Below are 15,384 nucleotides of genomic sequence, written 5' to 3'. Positions count from 1 at the left end.
TCGTTTAGTTGAAAGAATTTTTCCGCGGTCCGTGGGCTCTTCGGAAAAAAAAAAAAAATTTAGAAATTTTTTGGCTCGCGGTATTTCTCATGTTTGCGCAATAATCGGAGCTTTTAAAAAATTTTGAAAAAAATACACCTTAACTAGAGATTTCAAGCTATAAAATGCTTTTTTTAAATTTTCGATACGATTTTTTTTCACCAAGTTACAGCCTTCCAAAAATCACTAAAAAATTTATAAAATTTTTCTGCTCCTTTAATTTTTTGCATTAGTGTATTTATCATTTAAAGACGCCGTAGAGTATATATTATATACCTATATATATTGTATATGTCTATTAGGGTGATCCAAAAAATAACAAATTTTTTTTTTTCTTCCAAACAGGTTCAAAAGTTTTATTTAGATAAAAAAAGACGCCTGTAAAAATTAGAGCTCTTAATATTAACATTAAGAGGGTCCTCATCGCATTTTTCTATTTTCCATAAGAATAACATGGGAAAAATTTTTTTTACGTCTTCCGATCTTTATAAGTAGCTAACGATGCGTCATAGGAATAATTGGCAGGCATATTTTTTTACGGAATCGAATGCTCTACCAAAAAAGAATCATCATTTTTTGAGGAATCTATTTGTTCAAAAGTTATTTGAGGTTGAAGTCGAATTCATATTAAATTTTGAGATTTTCTACTTTTCCGGCGAAACTATCAGACTTATTAAAAAATATCATCGGACCTTTTTTGTAGACACTTTTATTCCCTAAAAGTTATTTCTAATAAAGTTTTTTCGAATTCCGCATTGTTTTTTAGTTATTTTTATTTTAATGTCAAGCTCTTAAAATCGATCAGAAGACTATTTTTTTATGAGCATGACATTAAAATAAAAATAACTAGAAAACAATGCGGAATTCGAAAAAACTTTATTGGAAACAACTTTTAGGGATTAAAATTGTCTACAAAAAAGGTCTGACGATATTTTGTAATAAGTCTGATAGTTTCGCCGGAAAAGTAGAAAATCTCAAAATTTAATATGAATTCGACTTCAACCTCAAATAACTTTTGAACAAATAGATTCCTCAAAAAATGATAAGATTCTTTTTTGGTAGAGCATTCGATTCCGTAAAAAAATATGCCTGCCAATTATTCCTATGACGCATCGTTAGCTACTTATAAAGATCAGAAGACATAAAAAAAATTTTTCCCATGTTATTCTTATGGAAAATAGAAAAGTGCGATGAGGAACCTCTTAATGTTAATATTAAGAGCTCTAATTTTTACAGGCGTCTTTTTTTATCTAAATAAAACTTTTGAACCTGTTAGGAAGAAAAAAAAAAGTTTGTTATTTTTTGGATCACCCTAATATATATATATAGGTATATTGTATACATACAATGCATTCGTACGCTGCCCCGTAGGATACCCTATACTCTCACGCCTGAAAAGTGAAAGGTGCGCAGACTAAGCTGCGCACCAAACGCGTGACGGAAAATTCCATCAGTAGATTTTACACCTCATATTTTTTCCATACCGGGCTCCTTATATGAAATTCGATTCTTAAGGAGTAAACTCCAAAAAAATAGCGTCATATGTTATTAATATAATTGGATTACTATTATTATTTGATAAATAAAATTTTAATAACGTCTCAACGTCATAAATATTGATCAATTATCAATCAAAATATTAGCAAAAAAAATGAGTCTCAACAGATCAAAAAAACATTTTTGAAGTTAATATTTTAGCTACATTATTCAGATACTCATACTTCTTGTTAGCATCATAATTCAATACAACATTTTTCAAACGCTCAGTCTAATTACGATAAGCTTTTAAGTGTGTATTGGTAACGTCCAAACCAGATTCAATCTGATCCATCAGAACGTCAGTTTTGACTTGTTTATCCTTGAGGGACTTCACCAATTCTTCCATAACAGGATGAGCTTGACCCGAACGTTTATTGAAACCTAGATTCCATCCCTCGTATGGATTATTAGATCGTAAATAATCATGGATCACTGCTGTTTATCAATTCGACATTTTAATAGGAAACAGAGGTTTGTCCCGCTTATTTTTATTATGTTTGACTCTACCTATCCAGGTCAATTCAAAATATTCACGTAATTTTTCGAAGCAGTCACTATTCTGGTCATAATATTCTGAAGACACAATTTCTTAAAAAGCAGCGATGACATCTTCAGACGGCACAAAAGCGAATGCCATTAGCAGACGTATATTCATCGAAAATTATATATCTTCATTGTACTTTTTTTGGTGACCATACTTTTGTACATGTTTCTACACACATTTAGTGAAATGAAAATTACAACCGTTTATTTGAACACCAGAATACACCTCTTTCAAAGCTTCAATAAACGCTTTTTCAAAATCAACCATTAAACGCTGAGGCTGATAACTAGGAATGCGATCACTCAATATTTTCAAAAAATTAACATAAGTTGCTTTGGTTTTATTAGGCGCAAGTAGATAAAAGAATAGTAAAGTTTTACCATTTTCGAGACCATGTATAACATATATCTGAGTAAATATCGCCGGCGCTGTACGGAAAGTTCCATCACCCAATCACTGTTCACATGTTGTTAAAAAATTTAAGCTCTTCTGTGTAGTAAAAACAATGAAACGCTTCTTATCACCACCACTATCATGGATCAAAAACAGATCGCCATTGTGGGTATACTTCCATTCGTCCTTGCACATAAGCTCAGCACGAGTTGATAGATTAATAATTTTCTCACCGTTTGGATTATTATTACGGGCACGCTGTACAGCACGTGTCAATGACAATACCTTAGGTAGATTAGCAGCAACTGGAAATAATACACCACGCAGTGAACTCCCAACTCATCAACTGGTTTACCATTACTCTTTATAGCTTTTTTTTACATTTTTTCTGTAGCTATTTTAACTTGAACAGCAACAATGCTTCCACTATGATCATGTGTAGGAATAGTACCAATAATATTTCCTAGAACAAAAATAAATAATAATAAATATGCACGTAAAATAATTAACAGAACAAATTATTTATAAACAAAACGTACAGTTTCTCGTATCAGAACCTGTGTGAATAATTACATTACATTGAGTTATAAACACAATGCCATGTTACATTGGTTTTGTTAACCCGTTTCTTACAATATAACATACGGTCATAGAGTAACAAATTTTGACCACGCTGTGATTTGACTAACTTTAACGGCATTATTACGTATTAATATTTAGTATAAATTATTCAGTAATTTAATTAATAATTTAAAGCCAGCATCAAATGAAATTTTATTGCATGTAGACGAAAACCAAAAGCTTTGGAGTATTGTATACTAATGACCGCTTCAACAACATTAACATACAGCTAAGGAAGAGAATTTACCGGTAAAATAAATATTTTACTCATTTTACCAATTTTCAGCAGGTTATTTACCGAATAAATAACCAAAGTAGTTAATTTTGTTCCGTGGATGGTGTTGATGTGCGATTGAAGATGTGTACAATGTACACTAAAAATTATTAGCAATTATCTATTATCTTTCAATATTATTGAGTTAATAAATAAATAGTTAAAAATGATAAAAATGAAACGTTGATCAAGGCTATTCGCGGATCTTGTCAAATGCACCTTTAGTATTGTAATACGACCTTCTGTAGAGTTCTGTTATAACAAAGTTGGTTGAACAGAAGAATTTGAGATTCATCGACCCAGGTTCGAATCTGCGGCATGCAATTTATTATTTTTTTTATTTTACTGAAGTTAGTCGACGTTTTGAATTTTTTAAAATTTGCTTTCAATAATTAAATTAGAACAAAAAACATTTTTTTTAAATTGCACTTAAAGTTTATCAAGTTTCTTAAAAATAAAATTGATTTTTTATTTTTTTGTAATAATTTTTTCAATAAAAAAAAATCAGTACGCCATATTGCTTTTAAAACTTAGTATACTAAACTATATACACATTCGACGCAAGTAGATATTTATCATTTAAATTAATATTGTAGTGACTGGTATCTTAAATTAATATCACTTATACACTACAATGATAACACACTTAAATTATAAATAACAACACCACAATTAACAGCAGTAAAGAAAGCAAGAGAGAGCAATATAGTTTATTTAGATACAATGTTTGCTGTTTAGTTGTCAATATAAGACTGACTGACTTTAATCGCGCATCTATAAAACAAGAGAAGAAGGCATTTGTTTTCTAGCTATTCAAATATTTGAAAGATCAGTTTCACATTCGTTACACTACCCCCTTCTCAATAAATTATCGTCCCGATAAAAATTGTGTTGGAAGAATCGAACTTAATTGAAATTAAAACTATTTACAATCTTCGTTCGATTCCGCTATGGTCCCAACACACCCTATCTATCACCCTACAGGGAAAAAAAACACCATAGCCCAAAAACAACCCTGTAGGCTAACGCAAAGATAATAAAAAAATAAAAAAATAGTCTATAGATTAATTGAGCTAAGAATTGATAATAATAAAAAAATAAAATATTCTGCTAAGAAGTTAATCAGTGTACGTGACTCTATTTATCTATTTAACGAATCAAAATAAATAAAATTAAAAATGTAACCCTCCTCTTGATTGAATGGACCTTCAATGGGAATGGGATCAGGTACGGGATGGGAACAGGAACTCCTCCCTTTCCTCCTTGAAGGACTAGGAATGGACTCCTTCTCTCCTTCCCCAATGAAATTGGAAATATTATCTGCACATAATAAACAAACAAAACGAGTATCTCCAACTTTTTATTAAATTTTATAGCTAAACATATTTCATCGTTACATCCTATTATTTATCAATTTTTAATTATAAACTTTCATTATCGTGATCAATTCAATAATTTCGATCTTATATGCTCAATGTTCTGCCGTTCGATTCATCCAGATCATTCTCCGATATGTTATCTCGAGCTAACATACCAATGATTCTGAATAACACACGTTGCAACGAATTTCTTTTTTCTCCCTAAAAGCTCCTCGGAAACTCTCCAGGGCATCCACCTATCTCTCAGAAGTCGTGGCCATCAACAAAAGAGAAATGTCGACTGTGTCAACTCCGGATGGATCCCAAAGCTCCAGTCAGGTTGCTCTTAGCCATTGATAAGTCCTCAGAATCAAACTTTTGATCCTCGTTGAGCTCACTTAGATCAAAAGAAATATCCAGTCTCTGATCAATGACTGAGGAATCCCGGGAACCCCGCAACGATTAATCGTTCAGGGCCCACAGCCAGACTTCCCTTCAGCTAATATACTCAAACCCAGAACATTTCCAGTCCTTATAGAATCCCGGGAATCCCTCGAATAACGTTACCACCGAGATCGTTCAGAGTCCTCAGCCAGACTTCTTTCAGAATCTCGGGAACTCTTCAGCAACGTCTACAGTGTGGCCATTCAGGGTCCACTGCCAGATTTCTCCTAAGGACTATACCAGTCTTTAGCAGTCGTTCAGACATCTTCAATTCTATCAGTTTGCAAGATATCCTAGACTTACTAACTGACTACAGAATCCCGGGAACCCTTTACAACGTCTACACTGAGATCGTTCAGGGCCCCAGCCGGACTTCTCTTTATTTCTTCTTATTGATCACAGTACGGTGCAAGACGGTTTATATGCACGATTTTATATTTTCCTTTGGGGATTTTTCTGATTCTATAAACTACGTTATTTAGCCTATTTTCAATTTCATAAGGACCCTCCCAATCGCATTGAAGTAAATAAATTTTTAATTATTTTGGTTATATCGAGGTTTCTTATTTTGTTGCGAATTGTGTTGATTATTTATTTGTGGATTTCTACAATCCCTCATGAAATGACCTTGTTTATTACAATTCCAACATTTACGATCACTATTATCAAATTCTAGCTTTCTTTTTAAATTAGTTTTATAATTATCTAATTGTTTCAAATTATTATTTGGGTGAATTTTATTTCTTTCCTCACTGTCAACTAATTTTGAAATTGATTCTAATTCTAAAGCTCTTTCTAAAGCTTTATTTAACGTAAAAATTTTTTCGGATCTTAAAGAATATCGTATTTTTTTGTCTAGTAACCCACTAATAAATTGTTGAGAAGATTGACGTTCAATCATATCATCCGTTAGATCGGGATATGCGAGACGAGAGAGTTTGTCTATTGTTTCAGCAAAGCTGTCAAGAGACTCGTTAAATTTTTGTTTTTTATTTTGTAATTCATTTAAATAAACATAAGAAAATTTTCTTTCTCCGAATCGCGATATTAAAATTTCTTTAATTTTGTCGTAATTTTTTAATTCATCTGACGATAATTTGTCTAAAATTGTTTGAGCTTTTCCTCTCAATGAAGCTCCTAAGTATGACGCTTTAATTTGTTCTGTCCATCCGTTATGATTTGAAACGATTTCAAAATGTTTTAAATATCTATCAGCAGACACAGAAGTATCAAATGTGTTTGGTTTAATTGAGTCAATCGGTTTAAAAACAAATGATGGGTTTGATGTCGCGATTATTTTCGGTTTGTTTTTATCAAATTTTTCGCCCGATTTATTTTCTAAGTTTTTATTTATTTCCGCGTCAACATGAATTTCCGCGTCAACATTAATGTTCCGAGGAGGAACCGCATCAAATGTTGTGTCGCGACTACTATTATTATTATTATTATTAGTAAGGGGTACATCACCGGATTTGTTCCTTTTTGATGTGTCTTCTAATTTATCTGCAATTCTGCTGAGAAATCCTTCCATCCTGGAGAATTTGGATTCCAGGCTGTCGAACCTCTTTTCATCCTCTTCTCTCTCTTTCTCATCTTCTTCACTCTTCTTCTCCAAATAGCATGTAATGTGCTCGCGGAACTCCTCTAGTTTGTTATCAAGCTCGTTTCTCAGTCTATTGTCCCGAGCGTCTTCGATGATGTCCGAAACATCATCGGCAATTGTTTGCCTTGTCCGTCGTGGCATAATTATTTATTTATTATTTTTTTTTTTTTTTAATATGTCACTTCACTCACTTACACGCACTTTAATATTGTAAAAAAAATATTGGCAAAACTTATTTAATTCATCACCGAATTTACTTATATTACTACACGCCCTTTAATATTCACAAAACTTATTTCATTTATCACTAAATTTATTTAAATTCACACACGCACTTTATCATAAATTAAAAAAAATATTTTTTCACTAAACTCGTTTAATTGATCACTGAATTTACGTTTTTTTTTTTTTTTTTTTTTTTAATATCGAAAACACGATCGTTTCAAATCTTTGTCTTTCCCGTCGCGTCGCAATATTTTGACAGCTATTTTTATTTTATATTTGTAAATACACACGAAGGTTACGCGCACTTCTGACACCAAATTGTAGTGACTGGTATCTTAAATTAATATCACTTATACACTACAATGATAACACACTTAAATTATAAATAACAACACCACAATTAACAGCAGTAAAGAAAGCAAGAGAGAGCAATATAGTTTATTTAGATACAATGTTTGCTGTTTAGTTGTCAATATAAGACTGACTGACTTTAATCGCGCATCTATAAAACAAGAGAAGAAGGCATTTGTTTTCTAGCTATTCAAATATTTGAAAGATCAGTTTCACATTCGTTACAATATTTTACCGGTTCAATAGCCAAATAACTTACCGGTTAATAACCGGACATTTGTCCACTCGAATCACTACATACAGCTATAAAAATTATGGAGCACTATAGACTATACATATTGCAGTGCCAAAAATTACCTCTTCTAATCAACAGATGGCGTTACAGGATAATATCCCGATGCCGTGACACTTGAATACGTTTAAATGGTCTTTTAGATAATATCATTATTATTATTGTAATTATTCTTTTTATTTTTATTATTGTTGTTGTTTAAATTAAATTATCGGGTTACTAAACTCAAAGTTACATAATATTCGGTTGATGAAAAAAAGTATAGATAATTTTTTTCATGGATTTGATGTGCTTGATAATAGTACAAATATTGATTAAAATAAAAATTTATTAGAAACAATTATCAATATAACCTAGATTGTCGTGTTAAGATGTCATAAGGTGAACAGTCGTAGGGATGACTTATCTCATAGATATATTGTCGAGGATTAACCCTTCCTTACCCACGCTATGAGCGTGGCGCCGCCTTTTTTAAATTTTATTTTTTTTCTCGTAACTACTTCAATTCGTAGTTTTGAAAAAAATTTAATTCTTTCTTTGATCTATTAAAAAATTTTAATTGCTATTTACATGCATAAAAACCATTGGAAAATATTTTTACATTCTAAAATTCGAGACCGAGTTTGAGAAAGCGGCGCTCTGCCGCCCATCGTGGGTAAGTCTCCCGATCTTTTTCAAACTGCGCTGTTGCCAACTTTCTTTGCCGCCAGTATTTTAGCCTGTTTTACCACACGTTCAACACAACTGGTAAAGAGAAGTGATTTTTCAGGTTAATTTTTATTTTAATAATATTATTTACAAATTAATTGTTATTAAATAATAATTAATACTATTTACATACAATAATTTTGTTTTATAACTTTGTGAGTATTAGAATTTATTAGAGTATTAGAGTATTAGAATATTATTATATAAAATAGAAATATAATGATATAAACTTTAGTACAAATAAGTTCTGAAAAAATTATTATTCATAGAATAATACAATATATATATAATTGAAAATGTTAATTTTTTGAATTTGATAATAAATAATCTGGTTCCATGAAAAAACTGCGAATTTATATTACAATTTTTCTTGGATAATTATTAAATACTGTATAATAGTCGTGGTTGAACGTTTGGCAACAGCGCGTTCAATTTAACACGGCGGCGCGACGCTAACCACGTGGGTAAATTCGGCTGGCAAAAGAACGTGGGTAACGAAGGGTTAATTGTCTGAGGATGATTTTGAGGATGATTAATCGCGCGGATAATTTGTCGGGAATGAGTTGTCGGGGATGAAATGTTTTGGGACCAAAACGCGTCACACCGGCACTCGTCGCAGAATGGTTTTAATTCTATCGGAAAGTTCTCACACTTGCGGGCTGGGTGTCCTACTTGGCCGCAGCGCGCGCATCTTGGACGTCGCCGCTCTGGTGCACGAGCATTTCTGCGCCATTGTTACAGCTTGTCGTGGAACAGTTCGGCTATTCTGATCATCCACGTTGGTGTACCCCATTTCAGCACCAGAATCCAGACCCGTTCGGTTCCGTGAAGGTGGTATGTACTCACTGCCAGGTCTGGGTTTTGAATCCACTCGTGGTAGAGCATCCCTACCCTGGTGAAAATTTTTCGGACTTATGTCCGAAAAAGTCTTTAGAACTCTAAAAAATTCTTTAGAACTCTAGAACTGAGTTTTTCAGACAGAAGTCCGAAAAATTTTCACCAGGGTCTATACATTTAATTTAATTAAGTACGTGTTCCGCCGGGAGATGTTCGGCGTCAGAAGTAAGACAGATCATCGTAAGCATAGCAGTAGACCAGTGACAGACGGCAGAAGATACAAGCATAGAAAAAGTCAAGCAGTAGTTGTAGGGTGGAGAAAGATAAGACGTTTAACCACGTGACTGCATCGTCCTGCCTCTGACGGACATTTTCAGCTCACTTAACTAGTTTTAGGAACTTCACGTGGCTGCGACCAATGTATTTGCCTTCGTGGATCTCCATTTCGACAATAACTGGAGTTACCACCTTCGAGATGACAAATGGGCCCGCATAGCGTGGTGCTAGTTTACCCACGACCTGCTCACTCTTTTTTGGTGAAACGTGAGTAGGTTTATACACCTGATCTCCTATTTCAAATAAGACATTACGGCGTTTCTTATTATAATACACCGCGTATCGTTCGGACGATCGTCGAATACGTTGATTAACAATATCACGTAATTCCACCACGTGATACATGCGTTGAATCCAGATACTGCGGTCCACGTCATTATCCGCAACTACATTATTATCGTCTGTTGATCTATAATTTCGACCACCAGAAAATTACAAAAATATAGAAGAATGCACGTAATGTTGATGGAGCAATATTTAAAAATTCATCCCTATGCAAGAATATGATAATTATAGTATGCAATATTAGATTTAATCATATTTTCTATAAGATTCTTAGTATTCTGAATAAGTTTAAGACTGAATTAATAATACATTGAGAGTGATTTAAATTATTTGTAATCTTTTCAAAAATAAAGTAATAATATTTACTGTAATAATTATTTAACTAAAAAAATATAAAATAATAAATCATAATGTAAAATTAAACGTTAAAATAATTACTATTAGTCGATCAATAACATATTTTTAAAACATTTCATAAATATTCTACATCCAGTCTTCATCCATTGTATTTCGAGGCTTTATCTGAGCACAATTTTTATTTTTCCAAGACTTGGACAAGTTTTCTTTTTTTGTATTTAAAGGTTTTGTTCGAGCCTAAGTTTTTAGTACCCAAAAGATTAGCTCAAGCCTATTTTTTTGGTTTTCTACGGCTCGGTCCAGATCTGATTCTTACGTTTCTGAAGGCTCTACCCAAGTCTGGTTCTTTTTTCTCGAGGCTCGGCTCATGCCTCGATTTTTTGTTTCCCAACCCTTGTGGAAAAATTTCTCTGTAGGAACTGAAAATAATTATTTATAAGTCGACTTATAAATAATTATAAATAATCATCCCCTCGCAGATTTGAATCACGGTGGAAACACCGTGGATCCACCGTGGTTACACGGTGGGTTTGTTCCATTTCACCACCGGGTATACACAGTGTATCCACTGTGATTACGCGGTGTATCCACCGTGATTCTACGGTGGCTTGACCATTGTGTATACACGGTGTTTCCACTGTGATTACGCGGTGTATTCACCGTGATTCCACGGTGGCTTTGTGCTATTTCACCACCGTGGTTCCACGGTGTATTCACCACGTAATTACAGTGAAAACACCGTGTATACACGGTGGTAAAGCCACCGTGGAATCACGGTGGATACACCGCGTAATCGCAGTAGTAAAATGGAACAAACCCACCGTGTTTCCACCGTGATTCAAATTTACGAGGGTCTGAATAACAGTTCTTAACTTTTTACTTTTTCTTAAAAAGTTTGAAAAAGTTTTATAAACTCGGAATAACTTTTAATTTGACGTATAAAGTCAGAGTAATTCCAAGATTTCGGACTCTTCCAAAAGAGTTATTTTGAGTTAATAGAACTTACTTGAAGAGTTACTAAGACTTCTTAATACTTTAAAATTGTTTCCCATAAAAATTTGTGTGACTATAAAAAGAATTTTTTCGAGTTTTTCTGATTTATTAAAACTCTCAGTAGAAAATTTGTGCAGCTGTTAAAAGAGTCATTTAGAGTTTTTTAAAAAAATAATTGATTTCCTTAACACGTATTTTTTTTTGTACTTTGACAAAAATTGTTCAACAAAACATTAATGTCATAGTGTAATACAGGTTACCCCTATATTACTATAAAAAATGGATTACCATCTCTCTGCTAACATTCAGCGGATAACGCGTTCCATGAATACTTCAAGATCATAATTTATAACTTCTGAAATAAGTATCTTACCAGGGACACTACAAAAGGTGGGCGCGATCTAGTGGTGAGCACTGAACTACTCCCGCTGCTGCTGCCTAGCATCATAACTTTTTAAATCAATAATCATTAGGATTAAATATATATTTATTAATCTCGAACAAATTTATATATGGGGCATTCCATACCAAATCACCGAGGTTTCGGCCCGACCCCCTTCCATTTCGCTGAAAATTTTTTATCATTTTCTACCCTACCAAAGACATTTTCCTGAATTTTTTCAGATTTTTTTACCCAACCCAAAAAAAGTTACGAATTTTTGAAAAAAAACGCTCTTTTTTTTTCAAATTGCTGTAACTTTGACACAGATTGACCTTTTGGCACTTTTTTTTTTGAAAAATTTTGTTTTTAATTGTAGTTTTCAGAATAAAATACAAAAAATTTTCCGGAAGTCACGATATATAAAATATTTCAGTTTTTTCAATAAAACCGTAATTTTTTCGAAGTCGGAAACCTTCGATTTTCAATTTTTTTGTCTCAAAAAAAACTTCAACCAAGACAGTATTTAACCCCGCCATTCCCATTTTGTGCCGACTTTGCTTTATATTTTTTTTTTTCGATTAAAATTAAAAAAATTTCTAAATTTGGCTTATTTTTTATGACTTCGCGCTGAAGTTTCTTTGGATTGTTTTTAAAAGCTCAGAAGTTGAATAAAATTGGACAATAACAACCGTAAAGTGTATTCAGGGCAAGAATTGATTTTTTCGGAAGAAAATTCCCAATTTTTAAATACAGTGAAACCTAAACCTACAATTAACTTTCTCACTAAGACAATTCATAGATAAACTCAGTTTTTAAAATTTTTCGCGGATATTTTATATATTGTTGTTTTGATCTGAGTCAAAACTCATTTGAATTTTTATTTTTATTACTGACATTGATTTCTACCTCAATTTGTTTATTCTATTGAACAGAATCAGGCCTACAAATTTAAAAACAGCATGTTCATTAAAGATTTTCGATTCTTAAATTTTAAAACTTTAACATAAAACGTAACTTGTTCGAGCTTAAAAGGCTCATAAAAAACAATTGCATGTAAAAGCATTTCCGAGCTCGAAAAGCTCGAAAATATGTTCACAGTAATGTTTTCAAGTTCCTTGAGCTCGAAAACAGCGGAAAGTTTTGGGGCTGGTCCGCAGGACCAACCGACGCCCAGATTTTTTTGAGTCACTTGAAGTACAGCCACTTTTTCGGTTCTTGAAAATAGATTTTTCAAAATTGCTGCAGTTATAACTCAAAGACAAATCATCCGATCTATTTGAATTGAAGCTTATTTTATAAATGTTTCTACATACCATGAACCTCCAGTTATCCAATCGAATCAAAAATGTAGTTTTGGTAGGCCAATAGTTGTCAAATTTTCGCAAAATTTGAAATTTTTATTAAAAACTCCACCATTTTCTTAAATTTCAACTTTTTTCTTAGCCCGGGGATTATGGTACGAGAAATACCTTTTAGTTTAATGAAATTTTTAATTTCATCCACTGTAAAGATTGCTATCAGTGCAGCAGTGGGGGGATTTTTTTTTGGAGCGTTGAGAGATTGTGAATAACTCGCTGAATTTTGAATTTTTCGGTCCAAAGTTTTTATCTTGTATTCATTATATATCCACAAATATATCCTGCAAACATTGAAACATTTCATGCGGTAGTTTTCTTTAAAATATTCCCAAAAATCATCAGTTTTTCAGGGGGTCACACTAGTGGTCCCCCTTATGAAACAGATCATTTTTGATTTTTTCGTCGCTTTTGAGTAAATTCAAGATTGATTTATCGTTTTTAGTATAGAGAGTATAATAAAAAAGCCTACAATAGAAGATGATATTATTGTTACATACTGAAAATTTTATTTGTTTTTATACTAGCTAATTAATTTTATTTTGAAATCCAGGTTTGGCCTAATTTAGGCATCAACAGACCCTAGGTGAGGCTCGGTCGCAAATTATTAGATTTCGAGGAAGGAATTACCTGAGACACTGAATTTCAGCGTTAAAATATAAATCGGTAATACAATCTTTTATTAACAGTGTTATTTCCGGATTTAATTAATTAATAAATAATAAATAATTAATTATTGGTAATGGTTGCGTCGGCTTCAAGTAGGAGGCATCGGGCAAACAGAGTGATTTTCCTTGAGGGTTAGCTCTTGATTTTATTTTCACTGTGAGAACTCGTACGATAAGCTCCGCAGGGGCCTCTTTGTGTATTCGATGCTGAATTTGGATTCTATACGTTAGATAAATTGGTAATGTCACCTATCTTTCGATGATAATCTGCTTACAATATAAGTTGATCTTGTGGCTTTGGACTGGAACTCTCGTGAACGATTTCTGTGGACCCCTGATCAAAAAATGATTTGGTCCAGGAAGAAGGCAGGCGGTTCTTAATATTAGAAATAATCTAATATACAGTTTTTCCCCAATGATAGATGTTTATTGAATAATTTCCCTATGGGCTCGCCGTACTCAGTTCACAAGATGTTAAATTGTTCTTAACATTGCGTTTTTGTTAACTTAATTCTCTGGGATTTACACTTGACTATTAAACTTAACATATGGATTTTAGACTGAATTTGTTGAGTCTTAACTCACTTAAGTTCGGTTTGAATCTCTGCCTCCAGCAATTCACTCGGACGAGAATCGCTGTTTATACACTTAACAATCATTGTAAAATTACCCACGCCTCCTCGTGTTTTACGCGAACGGTTCTTCCCGTGTGGTGATTTTTGGAAACGGAAATATAATTTAAAACGACCATTTTCGATAGAAACTTAACGGTAACAAGCACTTTGCCACGCCTCCTCGAGTGCAATCACGAGACGATCTTTTCGTGGGATTTTGTAGTATATTTGACTGTTTAGATTATATTAAGGAAAATGAACTGATCGGCTTAAGAGAAATAGAAAATAGAAAAAGAGGGTTATACATTTACTTCTCAAGCGTCATAGGATTGGAGGAAACGTTAACGACGTGCAACGAGGTGTTGGCCGAAATTGCTGTCCTTAAAATTGTTAACGCTGCGCTTTACAACGAGCGCGGCAAAGAGGTCCCTTTAATATACACAGCAAGCCGGATACATCAAAAGGAATCGGAAACAATAACAATCAATCCCGACTCGAGCAGAGTACGTAGCTCCTTCAGGTCTCACCCTGGACCGACTTAAATGAGTGCTAATTTTGTACAACCACAATTGTAAAGATATATACTGTTGCATCTCAGGTTACCATGGTGAACGTCACTGAGGCCCGTGTCTCCCGTTCCGTCATCGATTTAGACTCCGGGGTGGCGATGACTTTCGTGGAAATCGCTTATCTGCCTTAAGTTACTATGTTGACGAATTTTATTCCTCAACATAGCAACCAAAGTCTTTTACATATAAAATAATGTAATAATTTCACGAAATAATTGATATAAATGTATCGGGGACGCCACAACTATATTATTTGTAAAAAAAAAAATTGTAAATAAAAAACTTCGACTTTGATAGAAAGTTGCGGGAAAAAGCGCAAAGTACAAAAAGTTTAATTCGAATTGACCAAAAGTTGGCGTTAAATGATTACACACTAACATTTCACCGTCAGCTTAGCATCAAATAAGTACCGTAGATTCTTGTCAACTTGCAGTTATGGTGGATATTAGGAGATAAACACAAACGACAAACAATCATAGTTTACAGCCGCTCGTTATAAATTACTATGTTTTCCATGCTTATATACGATAATTATCACCTAATGATTGATAATGTTTCATGTAAGTGAGGCGTAATACTGCAAAACTGAGAATCACG

At 33.1% G+C, this 15,384-nt stretch overlaps 1 protein-coding gene across 1 annotated transcript in view; it reads left to right on the top strand.

The window, feature by feature from the left end:
- Positions 1 to 15,384, top strand: part of LOC130674566 (E3 ubiquitin ligase Rnf121) — a 74,128-nt gene that overhangs the window by 16,408 nt on the left and 42,336 nt on the right. The gene's annotated exons all lie outside the window — the stretch shown is intronic.

The sequence above is a fragment of the Microplitis mediator genome, chromosome 9 (assembly GCF_029852145.1).
Source record: "Microplitis mediator isolate UGA2020A chromosome 9, iyMicMedi2.1, whole genome shotgun sequence".
NCBI classification, from domain to species: domain Eukaryota; kingdom Metazoa; phylum Arthropoda; class Insecta; order Hymenoptera; family Braconidae; genus Microplitis; species Microplitis mediator.
Note: the sequence above shows the minus strand (reverse complement) of the source record. Positions and strands in the feature narration are given on the sequence as shown.